The sequence below is a fragment of the Sciurus vulgaris genome (genome assembly GCF_902686455.1).
Source record: "Sciurus vulgaris genome assembly, chromosome: 8".
NCBI lineage: Eukaryota > Metazoa > Chordata > Mammalia > Rodentia > Sciuridae > Sciurus > Sciurus vulgaris.
Window position 1 is genome coordinate 100,732,494 of NC_136468.1, and position 14,420 is coordinate 100,746,913.

The 14,420-nt window shown below is 36.0% G+C and overlaps 1 protein-coding gene across 1 annotated transcript in view; it reads left to right on the forward strand.

Moving 5' to 3' along the window:
- The window catches only part of SUGCT (succinyl-CoA:glutarate-CoA transferase), a 755,391-nt gene that overhangs the window by 289,715 nt on the left and 451,256 nt on the right, over positions 1 to 14,420 (forward strand).

Consider the following 14,420-nt stretch of genomic DNA (forward strand, 5'->3'; position numbering starts at 1 on the left):
AAATATGCTGTAATTATAGGCATTTAATGAAGAAGGGTAATGGATACTCATAATGACATATTTTATTTTTCATAGGATAATGCATAAGTGTATAATGAGAAAATTTTGAATTTAGAATTGAACTCAATTTTAATGTCATTGGAAGCAACACAATTCAGAATACTTTAATATTTTTAAATTAGCAGATGTTTTCACATCATCATGCTCTGAAGTAAAATAAAAGCAGGCCCTCCTATCATTTTGCATGTGGATAATTCATAATGATTTAGGTGTAAGAAATCTTGTTTTTCCTGGAAAAAGTCATCCATGGTCCTTAAGTTTTACTAATTAAAAGCTTAAAAAAATGTTCAAGATGTTCATGTGTGAAAAATCCTGCTACTCCCTCTTTTCTTTGGCATGTCACCAGACTTTCCCTCGTTATTGTTTCAATGTATATAAAGATTTTTTTGTAAGTAAGAGGTCTTTGCAGAGCCATCAAAAAGACTAACAATTGGAAAAAAAAATCAAAAAGCTTTTACAAAGATTTATTTGCAAAAGTAAGGTTTTTGAAGAAGAGTTCCTGAACCCATATAACACAGTTTTGGATTCTGAATTTAAAATCAGCAATAAACGTTTATAATAACATCTACGAATTCTGGTTTGTTGGGTTCACACCCTATGTCTGTTTATAGCCTATGTACTTTATTTCCTTACTTCTTAATGAAAAAGAAGTAAGGTGAATGTTATCCCTGTTTTACATATGAAGGAACTGAGGAATCAAGGAGGTTCAGATAAGAAAGTGAGAAATGGAGTGATCTGAATCTCAATCTCTGCGATTATCCTGTTCTTTTAACTAATGTGTTATGATATATATCATATAGAAATACACAGGCTATTAGATCACACAGAGGTGGACACTTCCATACCTGGGAGACATGAGTCTAAAGGTATAGGAAGTGGGTTGAGGGAATAGTGGGGAGAAGAAAGGAATTCCAGGTACAGGATTCTGCAAGGAAGGGATCTCATTGTTGTTACATGTAGTATGTTAAGCATTAAATGAGTCAGGAAGATGATAGTGGAAAGCTAAGGTTCAAACTTTGGAGAATATGTGCTGAGGAACTTGAGCAGTTATCTTGTGTAATAGAGACACTGATGGATTTTAGTCCCGTAACTGACATGGTGATATATGTGTTGTAAGTAAATCACCCTTGAATGGGTGATCGTAGTGATGGTTTTAGCAGGAAAAACTGCAAGTAGGAAAATCAGTTTCAGTCTTTCATATGAAAGATAATGAGATTTTGGATTAGGTCACTGGTAGTAGGGGATCTATTTGAGATATAATTAAGATACAAATTTAGAGGACCTAATGATGCTTAGTTCTGGGTAAGGAGGAGGTAATAACAAATGCCAGGTTTCCCACCTCTATGTATCTGGCCATTTGCAGACTCTCCAATTTGGAATTGAGACAGGGAAATACAGGGAATGGTTCAGGGAGAAGATAAAATGATTGTAGTTTGGGGCACCTTAGGTTTTGACTACATGAGTCTGAGATGTTGAGCAGGGACTAGGGGCAGAAGCAAACTCAGGAATCCTTAGTACCTATGGTAGATGGAACTATTTGAGTGATTGAAATCACTTTGCAGGTGAGAACAGTGGACTGTAGATAGAGCACTGGCACACCTAGGTTGGTTGAAGAATAGAGAGCCCCCCATAGACACAGAATAGGAATAATCATAGGTTTGATGAGAACCAACAGTATGTGGTGTCAGAGAAAGAAAATTTCAGGAAAACAGTTAACAGTGTTTGGATGCTGTAGAGAAATGTTATGAGATAGGGTTTAAAAATGTCCACTAAGTTAGACAATGGAGATAATTGGTGATATATGCAAGAAGAGATCTAGTAGAGTGGTGTTGACCATGGCACATTGTGTTTAGAAGTAAATGTTAGACTGGGAATTGAAACCAGAAGTGAAGACTCTTTCAAGTATTTTGGAATGATAAAGGGAGAAGATGAGTAGTAGCTAAAGGTGTATTATTGGGGCAGTGTTTTAATAGTGTCAGAATTTAGCAGGTTTCTAGATTGTGAGAAAGGTGGCTACCAAGGGAGAGGGGGAATGAAACAGGAGAGGGGTATTATTGATGTGCAGGTCACACATAAGACCCTAGGGCTGGAGTAAGGAGACAGAGGTTGGACCTTGCCTGCATCTACAGGTCATAGCAGGTGGGTGCACCTGTAGATCATGTATAGCTCATGTGTGTTGAAGTTTAGTGATAACAGCTGGTTTCAGCCATCAAAGAAAGCAACAACAACTCATGAAAATGAATGTGATAAAGGATGAAGAGACCAGTGAAGGATTAGTACTAGTTTTTGAAATGCTGTACTTAAGAACAATAATAATAACACAAGGCAACAAAAATCCATTGTAGGGATTATATCCTGGTTTGTAGTCACAATAATGTAGAGGTTGTGCAGAAATAAGTTGTGAATAGTTGAAGACCTGGACTTTTAAGTTTTGACTTTGTGATTTTATCTGTAGGTGCTGAGACATGGGCAGGAAGACAATATTTCCTTTAGATAAGTGATTTTCCAACCCAACTACTCATAGTAGTCAGTTGGAGAATTTTTTAAAAATGATGCTGAGGTCATCCCTAGAGACTGTGGATTAACTGATCTGGTGTGATACAAGGTCAGCAATATTTCTTAAGGCTCCCAGGTGTTTTGATTCTGCAAGAAGCATTGAGAACCACTGCTCTAGGCAAGTTGTCAGTAAATGTTTTCTGTAAAAGGGCAGAGGGTAGATATTTTAGGTTTTGTGGACTGTACAGTTTCTGTTGCATCTACTTAACTCTGTCATACTGCAAAAGGAACTTGGATAATATATAAAAATATGAGCATGCCTAAGTTCCAATGAAACTTTGTTCTTTAAAATTTTTATTAGTTTAGTTTTAACTGATGAATAAAAATTTTATATATTCTTACAATAAAGCACGATATGAAATATGGATATGTTGTGAATAGTTAAATCAAGCTAAACACATGTACAACCTTATTTGTGTATGCGTGTGTGATGGAAATATAAAATCTATTCTCAGTGATTTTCTAGCATGATATATGTTTTTATTAACTATAGTCACCATACTATACTATAGAGCTCTTAAACTTATTTATCTAATCTAACTGAAGTTTTGTTTCCATTGATGATGATATCCCCCTTCCTCCACCAGCCCCTGCACTACTCTCTGTTTATGAGTTAGACTTTTTCAGATTCCACATGTAAGTGGCATCATGTGGTATTTGTCTTTCTGTACTTGGTTTATTCCACTTAATATAGTGTCCTTCAGATTAATCCCTGTTGTTACAGATTTCAAAATTTCCTTGTTTTTTTTTTTTTTTTTTTTTCAGGTTGAATAGTATTCCATTGTATATATGTTATGGTTTAGATGTGAGGTATCCACCAAAAGTTCACATGTGAGACAATTCAAGAACATTCAGAGGTGAAATGGTTAGATTATAAGAGCCTTAACCTAATAAGTGAATTAATCCCCTAATGGGGACTAACTGAGTGGTAACTGAAGGCAGGTAGCGTGTGGCTGGAGGAGGTGGGCATTGGGAACTTCCTTTTGGGTAGTGAGTGGAGTCTCTCTCTCTGCTTCCTGATCATCATGTGAGCTTCTTTCCTCTGCTACATTCTTCTGCCATGCTGTTCTGCCTCATCGCAAACCCTGAGGAAATGGAGCCAACTGTCTAGGACCGAGACTTCTGATACTGTGAGTCCCTAAATAAACTTTTCCTCCTCTAATTGTCCTTGTCAGGTCATCTGGTGGTAACAATGAAAACAAGACTCTTAAAGTGCAAGATGTAAAATCAAGAATCAGTGAATGGGATGGATTCAAATTGAAAAGCTGCTTCTCAGCAAAGGAAACAATCAATAATGTGAATCTATAGATTGGAAGAACATCTTTACTATATGCACTTCAGATGAAGTATTAATCTCCAGGATATATAAAGAACTCAAAAACTCAACATCAAAAAACCAAATAACCCAGTCAATAAATGGACTAAGGAACTGAACAGAAACTTCACAGAAGAAGATAGACAACTGATCAACAAATATATGAAGAAATGTTCAACATCTCTAGCAATTAGAGAAATGCACATCAGAACGACTCTAAGATTTCATCTCACTCCAGTCAGAATGCAATTATCAAGCATATAAGCAACAATAAATGTTGATAAAGATGTGGGGAAAAAGGTATACCCAACAGTGTTGGTGGAACTGTAAATTGGTGAAACCATTTTGGAAAGTGGTGTGGAGATTCCTCAGAAAACTTGGCATGGAACCACCATTTGACCCAAAGGACTTAAAATCAACATATTTTACAGTGACACAGCCACATCAATATTTGTAGTAGTTCAATTTACAATAGCTAAGCTATGGAATCAACCAGATGCTTTTCAACAGATGAATGGATAAAGAAAATGTTGTATATATACACAGTGGAATATTACTCAGCCTTAGAAAAGAATGAAATTATTGCATTTACAGATAAATGGATGGAGTTGGAGAATATCTTGCTAAGCGAAATAAGACAATCCCAAAACACCAAAAGCTGAATTTTTTATGATAATCAGATGCTAAATCACAGTAAAGGCAGGGGTAGTGCTATGGAAGAATAGAGTTACTTTGGATTAGGTAGAGGGGAGTGAAGAGGGGAGGAAGTATGGGGGTAGGAAGGCCAGTAGAATGAATCAGACCCTATGTACATATATGACTACATGACCAATGAGATTCTACATCATGTACAACCAGAAAAATGAGAAATTATACTTCATCTGTGTATGATGTATCATAGTGCATTCTATTGTCATGTATGATTAATTAAAACAAACAAAAAACCAGTATGTCTTATCATAATATCTTTCTCCATTTATGCATTGGTGAATACTTGGTTTGATTACTTTTATGAATAATACAATAAAAATTTATGGACAATGATATATGAATTTCATATAATTTTCACGTTACAAAATATTCTTTCTGTCTCCCCCCCATTTTAAAATGTACACAAAACAAAACAACACTACCATCCAAACATTCATATATCATAGATATAGAAAAGGAACTGCAGTTTGCTATTGATTTGTCCTGAACTAACAGCATTGGCATGGCACTTGGAAGCCAAATAGAAATTCAATTTTGAGTTTCACCTTAGCTATTCTGAATCAGAATCAGCATTTTGACAAGATCTCCAGGTGATTTTTTTGCTGATTCAAGTTTGAGAATCATTTATCTACCCTAGACTGTATTAGCCCTATTCACACCCATCAACCCTGATGTTGTCCGAGTGATCTCTTAATGGAAGCTTGAGAACAGTCCAGGAGAACTCTGATAAGAAGCTGTCATCCAGGTGTTTGGAATTGCTTCACAATTTGAGTAGTCTGGCTTTAGGTCCTAGAAATACAAGTAGAAAGTTGACATTCTGTTATGAAAATGAAGAATTTAATTTCTATCCCAACTCATAAAGAGAATCTATCCTTGTATAGAATAGAAATACAAGAGTTCTTAGAGGCAGGATCAAGCATTTTTTAAAGAAACACTTTGAATTTATTCAACAGTCTCTACAATAACTTTTTTGAGACAGAGAACTAATGCCAAGAGCATGTCACAGATTATTTTAACATTGCTTCGTGAGAAGAAAACCATAGAAGAATATTAAATACCTAAAAAACTAGAGATTATTCCTGAAAGAAGTGTCCCTTTTTGCATTGTACAAATTCAAATAGCAAATTATTTAAAGTAATTAATACTTTGTTCTAAGACTCATTTCAGGTAGAGTGGAAAAAGTAGGACTCAGAGTGCCTTATTAAAACTCTGACATAAAAACAGTTAACTTTTTTGGGGCCTTTGTTTTTGTAATCTGTAAAATGAGGATAATGTTTTTGGTCCATTTTTATTCATGGAATTATTGTAAACATTAAATACATGGGAATGTGCTTTGAGGTGTATGAATTGATTTTCAGATGTAAATTAACCATGCTCATAAGACCTAGAATAAGATTGTATTTGTGAGCTGGCAAATCAGCCACTGGGACTGTCTAAAATAGTTCTCAGACTGAAGTATTTATTCTACAAGAAACAATTTTCCTTTTGCTTCAGTTATTATACTTCAGTGGGTTTACTTCCCATTTGACTCTGGTAAGAATAAGATTAATAATGGGGCCTCAGCAAGACTAAAATGTCAATTCCCCTAGGATGTGGAGAAAAACCACATGCATACAAATGTGTTTAACACTAATTTCCCGTGTTATTTGTTTTGGCTAATTTCCTTTAAACTCACATATGTATGTAGATTTCAGTCACCTGTTTAAGAGGGTATTAAGCATTGATTTATTTTGTTCATTCATCTTTTTTTATTATCTCATTCTATCACTTGTGTAACATGTAAACCATCACTTCTTTGTTAAAGCAGTAATTGGACAAAGACAAAAAAAGAGTCATAGGTTCTTACACTTCTATGCTATCCTCACATGATATTAAGGGAATGACCACTTCTGACTTCCCATATTCCCTTACAACAAGTTTGATCTTGTGAAATTTTTAAAAAAATATTCTTAGTTGTAGATGGACATGATACCTTTATTTTGTTTATTTAGTTTTTTAATATGGTGCTGGGGATCAGACCCAGGACCTCATGCATGCTAGGCAAGTGCTTTACCACTGAGCCACAACCTCAGCCTGATCTTGTGGAAACTTTACAATATGAATACTAAACTGGTATTAAAAATATAATATGTAGTTAATAGGTCTTACCACCAGAGAAATTACTTTAACCCTACATTAAGAATTGAAAGCTCTGATAATAGATTACTGAAATGGTTAAAAATGCATGCCGAGGGGACCTTTCCAGCCATTCTCCCTATGCATTTCTGTGATGTGTACATTATGCTCCAGCCAAACCAGACTGTTTCTCAAAGGATCATGCATTTTTCTGTGGTTGGAACTTCACTTATAACATTCTCTATATTTAGAAACCCTCTAGCCACCTCTTTCTGACAAAATCCCATCCATCCTTCAAAGCTCAGTTCACAAGCCTCCTCATTCACATATCCTTCCTCATCCTGCCAACTGGATGTGATATTTATCTCCTTTGAGCCCTCAAAGCACTTTGTATGTACCTCTCTTGTGACACTCAGCTCATTTTGCCTTATGTTTTAGTTATTTGTGACCTTGACTTCTTTCCTCCATAAGGCAGCTGGAGAGCAGGGACTATGTCTTCTTTATTCCTGAAACTCTTGAAAGTTAATGCTCCTGTTTCCTCAAGATCATTCTCAAAGAGACTAAGCCTGGGCAGAAAAGGGACATTATATAAAGCCTAAGTTTCTTTTGTCTTTTGGGTAGTGTCTATCAAAGGGGAATATGTTTAATAAGGGAATTGGATCTAGGTTAGAAGTAGAAATATAATATGTTAAGTAGGTGAATGAAGATGCATGTAGAGATTGTAGAGAAATCTATGAGTTAATGAGGAAGGGAAAGAAGAATGTTGGTATTCTTGCAATCATGAGGATGAGGTGAGTTAGAAGTTCAGTTGGACAGTGTAACTGATGCTGTTGATGTCCCTTCATATCTCTTCTATCCACACTGAGTTCTCCTGCAGATGTGGAGATAGTTACTGTACTCACTGACAGATTCCCACCTCAGTCATCTGTGTCTATCTGAATCTCTTACTGAGGGCTTACTTTATATCACAGGTACCTGCTTAGCCCACATAAGGTAGCTTGGAAATGCCAGAAATTTCTTGCCTCAATGGATAACCCTCAACCAGTGAAGTGTGGAGGTCAGTGGTCAAATCTGCCTTCTCTAGACAATTCTGAGGTATATTATAGATGATTCTTCAGAAAGACCCTAGGGGGTTGAATTTCAGTTACTCAGAGCAGTAACCTGATCATTAACACATTCTTTAGTGGTTTTTCTCTTCTCCTGATCTTTCTTTTATATATCCCTAAAGTGTGCTTCCCAGAATCGCATGTCAAAAAGGATCTTCTTTTAGAGTTAGCTCATTCTGAAACACTGTGATTAAGTAGAGCTGAAGTTTTAGCAAAGGATAAATTTCTTCCATTAGAAGGCCAGATCTTCAAATTGATAACCACTACAGGTGAAGGGATAATAGAGTAATCATTGGGAAGAAATGTGGTTTTAGTTAGCATTATTTTGGAGAAGGAATTCTGGAGGAGTGTTAGAGGGATTTGTGCAATGAACAAAGTATGAAATTTTAAAAGGATGATCTTGGGTCATAGAGTAAAGTGAATCTTCATGACTGAAAATCTAATCTGTACTATATACTTTGCATGATGCCTTTGGTCATAATTAATTTAAATGTAATAAATATGGCATATATGTGCATTGTACAAATCCATCATGTCTGATTACTGTTCTTTTGCTGCTCCAGTGTGGAAAGTGAATCTAGGGGTATAACAGAGGTGTTTACATTGTCATTATACTAGTTAATACAATTACTGAGGACTGATTTTGATTCACCAGTCATGGATTTTTTTCCATATTTTTATTGACACATTGTAATTATACATAATAGTAGAATTTGTTGTTACATATTTAGATGTGCACATGATATAACAATATCATTTGGTCAGTATCATTCCCGTATTTCCCTTTTCCTTCCCTTCCTCTCTCTTCCTGGTCCTCTTCCTTACTCCTTTTTTCATGAGATTCTACCCTTCCCCACCTTTTTTTTTTTTTCCTTTTCCCTCTCAAGCTTTTCTATGTATAGAGAAAATATATAAACCTTGACTTTCTGAGTTGGGTTTCTTGTGGATTATTTTAAAACTCATCATATTATATTTATTTCTCACATATGTGGTAGAGTATTTCTTTATATTCATTTATAATTTGTTATTTTTCCTATTCAAGTGAGATTTTGAGGTAACTCTAAGGAAAGAAAAGAAAAACAAAAACAGAAGCAAAAGAATTCAAAAGTCTAACTATTCAGAGGATTTAAAATATAAAAGATTATACGAAGATGAAATTAGGGCTTTAGGTGATGAATGACAGAAAAATCTAACCTAAATAAGCTTAAGGCAGAAAGAGAATCTATTATTTTACATAACAAAAAGATCCAAGCATGGAATTAGTCTTAAACCAACTTGGTCCATGGATTGTTTTCAGGAATTGATCCAAATGAGGTAATTCTGTTTTCACACTTTGTATGGTAGATGTCATAAGCTTGAAAGTCTTTTCACCACAATAAAAGATAGCATGCCAGACGAGAACATTTATTTAAATTCAGGAGCTGTTTCTCATTGGACCTCATTTGGTTCGTGTACCTATCTTCGGACAGAGACCAGGATAATGAGATGTGTACATCCATTTATTTTACTTTTTGTTTTCCAATCTTTATACCACTGATTTATTTTTCTTTCTTTATTGTCTTGGCTAGGACATCTACACTGAATAGAAAATGTAGGATCAGTCATCCTTGGTTTACTCCTGATATTAGAAGAAAAGTGGTTTAGTGTTTCACCATTAAGTAATTCATCTATCAATTGTGGTACTCCCCTTTTATTTCTAGTTTGCTAATTTTTTTTCTTCTAAACTATGAATTGGTGTTAACTTTTGTTGCCTGCTTTCTTATGCATCAATTGAAATGATTATATGGGTTTTCTTCTTTATTCTATTAACTATTAAACGATTAATGTTAATGAAGTTAATTTTTATTTCTTGGCACCAGCACTACAAGATCATGGCACATTACCCTGTCTATAAATTGCTGAGTTCAATTTGTATTGTGTGCACATTTAATTTTTATATCCATGTTGTTGAGGGTTATTGGTTCATTATACAGTGTTTCCTATAATACCTTTATCTGGCTTTGCTGTCAGGGTAATGTTGGTCTTATCAAATGAACTGGGACATGTTTCTTCTTCCTATATTTTCTGAAAAAAATTGTATAGGAAGATTAAGTTATTTTAATTTATGATCTTGCTCAGATTTTCAAGGGGAATCAGTTTTACCCAAGTGCATAATTTGATAATGGGAAAGGGAAAACTATTTTAAAAACTCGAGGTGCCATTGCTGCAAGAAAGTAGAGTAATAAGCTGGATGGGAGATATAACAAATGACAGTTATACACAATGAGGCAGAAGGAGGCTTGTCATCACAGGAACAGACAAGCTTTCCTGGTTTGGTGGGGCAGAAGAGATGGAAAGGTGGAATGAGGGTACAAGTCATGAACAGGAGCATACTTATAACCTGGAGGCTGCCCAGTGTCTACTCCCATGGAACTTCATGGGAATTGACTTTGGTGTCCACCTGAAAAGAATTTATTAATGTGTTGCCTGTGGCAAGTACTTGCACAAGCTATTCTTCTCATTGGCATTCAGTGAGGACCTGACTACCTGTGGTATGTGTTCCATTCACTGTCTGCTGGTGTGATGCATTTCTGTGTCTGCATTTTGCTCACTTCCTACCCAGCTTAACTAAAGTGACATTCCATCTTTCAGGGTCTTTGGATACTCACCTGATCTCAACCCAATCCCCAGAGATAAAGGGTGTGAACCCAAAGGAATGATGGGAAGGTGGGAGGGGAAGAGCTTCTTGAACATGCACTCAAATGGGTTTGAACAGAGCCAGATGGAACTCCCTAGTACGGGCAATCATCAAAAAGCAGCCCAATTCGTCCCTTTGAATTGCTACAATGCTTTTATCTTCAGGTTCGTCTTTAGTTGTGATTTACCTCTTTCTTATCAGTTTTGGATTTTTCTTCTTCTGAGATTTAGCAGATAATCTGGTTTGATTCTTTGCCTTCTGGATTAGCATGTATCTCACGAAGCCTCTGGTATATTTAAAAAATTGTAATGTGTGATCTTCATAAGAAGAATTTTCCCAGGTGTTGAGCAAATGTTAACAGGTGGTAAACATTTTATTTAGGCTTTTATTTTGCTGAAATTAAGAAATCATTGTAGGGTAATATAAGATATAGTATTTCCTTGTACATGTCTCCTAAGCTTTTTAAAGGGTTTCTTGTGTACTAGGTAATAATAAGGCTGGCCTTGAGATGATTAAACAAGAACTCTGCTCTCTGGTTGTTCTACAACTCAGTAAACAGAAATGTTTGTCACAAAGGACTGGACAAGAAGACAAAGAAATGGAATAGAATGTGAGCAGCTACTAATTTATTTACATATATAGGACCCTAAGATGGGCAAGTAGAGATGATCAGTTAAGGATTCAGGAAAGGTCTGTTAGGGATTCTTATTCTCTGGGGCTTGCACTTCCAGTTTGGCAGTGTGGGAGTTGGCTTGTCAATTAATCTAAGAAGTGATTAAGCCCTAGGGGAAATGGACTCACAATGACCAAATTCTGATTGTAGCTAGACATGAATGTAATAACCTAAAATAGGAAATACTTCTTCCTAGAAGGGAAGTTTACATAAGATCAGAAATAACAAGAGCTATAAATCAACACCAGAAAGCAAGTTGATGTTTATGGAATATTTGAACAAAGATGGATCCCTGAGGAATAGTCTATCCCAACAATTTGACTACTCTTGTTGTCTAGTTAAGGTCTTTCCCTCTTAACCACAATGTTTCATTCTTTCTGGTAGCCTTTCAATATGTTCCAAGTTTCTCACTTTAATATTTTTTGTTTCAACACCTTTTGTTCCCCACCAAACATTACAAATTGCTTCATGGAAAAGATATTTAGTGAGCACTCAAGAGAATAATAGCTAATATTTATTGAGCATTTTTGTGTCAGGTTGCTTTATATGGATCATCTCCTTTATCCCTCATAAAGGATGAAATAGATATTATCATTCCTCTCTTTTATTTTTTCCAAATGGGAGAAACTGAGGTGTGTGGAAGTTAAATATCTTACTGAAGGTCATACAGTTAGGAAGGGCGGATTTAGAACCTGTGCATTTGAACAGTCTGTGATTCTGCCGCTGTCATTTCTTTTGAGCTGGTGGAAACATTGGAGATGATTTGGTATAATCTGTTTTTTACGTTTAAGATGAGTATATAGAGAAGGTTATGGGGTCTTTGTATATGCTGACATAGAAACCAAGCTGCCTGTTCTTTTTTTTCCTGACATACTGTGGCCTGGAAATCAACTGCTTTAGTTAAGAAAGGCAACTCATTATGAAGTTCCATGGCAGTAAAATTCATAAGATAGAACAACAAAACCCCACAGCAATATTCCAGTGCAAAGGCAATGTGATTTTTTCTTTGTTTTCCTGGTATTGCTTATTTGTATGTGCTTTCTTTCTGTTCTTTGTTGAAAGGCTGCTTTTGAAAATATTTCTAGCTTTTTGGCCTGAATGTGCTGGGATGGGAATTTGTACATGCATTTTAATAAGAACTACATTAAGTTTTTTTTTTTTTTTTTTTTTTTTTTTAAATCTCCCCCACCTCCTTTTAGAAAGTCCTCTGTCATTGCTTCATTCTGGTCGGGTAGGATCCACCCTTTTCAGGGTGAGAGGAAGTTCAACCTCCAAGCAGCTTAAGTTTTGGCCTCTCTAGAGCAAGCACTGCCAACTTTCTGATTTATGTGTGGTTTTAGTGATGAGGACTACTGTCTTCCATGGATTTAGGTGAGAACAGTAGAAACTTTTTACTGGAAACCTCACATTTAACTTCACTTAATTTCTAATAGTTTAGAGGCAGCCCAAGACATGATTATGTGCATGAAAGCATTATCTGGTCTCAATATTTTGTGCCACTTACTATATTTAAAATTTTAAACTTATTCCTCATGTCCTATGTTCAATCTTATATGTATTTTTCCATTTTCTTTCTTTTGCCTTTGGGAGTATATGATATAAACTACATGATAAACATAATAATTTTCTTTTTTGCTGTCATTTTCCATAATTTTAGTAGGTTTTGCACAAAACTGCAAGTGCTTTTGCTGCTGACCTGGCACAAAAAGAAGGGAAGTACATAAACTTAGCAATATTAAAATTCTTCTGTCAATAAATAAAAAAGTCCCATGCAGGTTTTGTTCACTGATAAGTAAAATAAATCTTGTCATACTGCATGAAGCTGGGTAATGTTTTATCCACCACAGCTTGAGTAGGGTGCAATTTATTTATCTTACTATATTAAAAGGGTGGTAACATTTTCAGCAACACTGACTTTTGCTAGAGGACTGCAGTCCTAAAGGGATAAGGGAATAGTATTTGCAAAGGAGGTATAATAACAATATTTTAAACTGTCAGTATGTTGGGCAAAAGGAGAAAACTTACAGCAGGCGTAAAATAGAGGAGCCATTTTAAAATTCAGAAGGAATGTTCCTGCAACCTAAACAGGTCACTCACTGTAACTGGACTACAGGGCAGAGTACCTAAAACTTAACTGCTGTCTAAGGATGCCCTTGTTTCTGCTTTTGATGTTCTTAGATGATTCTCAACTTCTTTCTACTCTGCTTCTTTATAGGATTGATGCAGTTTGATGGCAAGCATGTTTTCATGGTTTCTTTGTCTATATGGCAAACAGGTTGAGTTTTAGTGTGAACGTGCCCTTTTAATCTCTTTGAAGATTAATTTTGAAAGTAGTATTGGCTTCTAGCGACTCTTCATGACTGACTTGCTGGCTGATGAAAAGTAGTCAGTGTAGATGGAATTCTGCATTGCATTCTTGGCCACTTCCTTTTCTTTGTGGATTTTCATTTTCAGGTTTTAGCAACATAGGATAAGGAAATAAGGAAGGAAGGGATCAGGAACTGCACTGGCTTAAATCAAGGACTGAATGCACAATGGGCAGGTATAGGTCTCTTAGGAACCTAAACAGACACAAGTACTGTACAAGTACTGTGCTCTGTAATGGAAGGGCCCCTGTCTGGACCCAGGAAACTCCTCTTCTGGGTGACCCTGAACAAGTTACTCAGTTTCTCTGGGTTTGAATTTCCTTATCAGAGAAATGAAAAGTTGCTGAGGTCTCTTATGGAGTTAGTCTTCCTTGATTCTGAGTGAAAGAGGGAAGGTGACAATGGTCTGGCCCATTATTCAAAGGTCCTGACCCTTTGTGTAAGAGATACCAAGGCAGAGACCGCTGTACTCATTCTTCATCTGCTTTATTGATGTGAGGAAGATATAACTTTGGAGAAGTCTCTAGCTGCAGTTGTCACTCTATCTTTCCACACGGAGGAGATTCTGATGGATATCTGACAGTGAAGCTACTTATAGAGGAAAATGCTTCTCAGGCCAACAGAGGCTCTGGATCCCATGCTCGGTCAGGTCCTACTGCTTACAGAGAGGTGTACCCCAGCAGTGCTGGGAATAAGTGGTTCTTATTCCTAATTCTGATTTCGTCCTAGAATTATCTGGGCTTTTAGCCTAAAACACAACAGCAGAGCTCTCTGGTATGCTGAACTGGGGTATGTAGTTCAATTTAAATTTCTAGGCCTTTTCATCACCTCAAATGCAAAC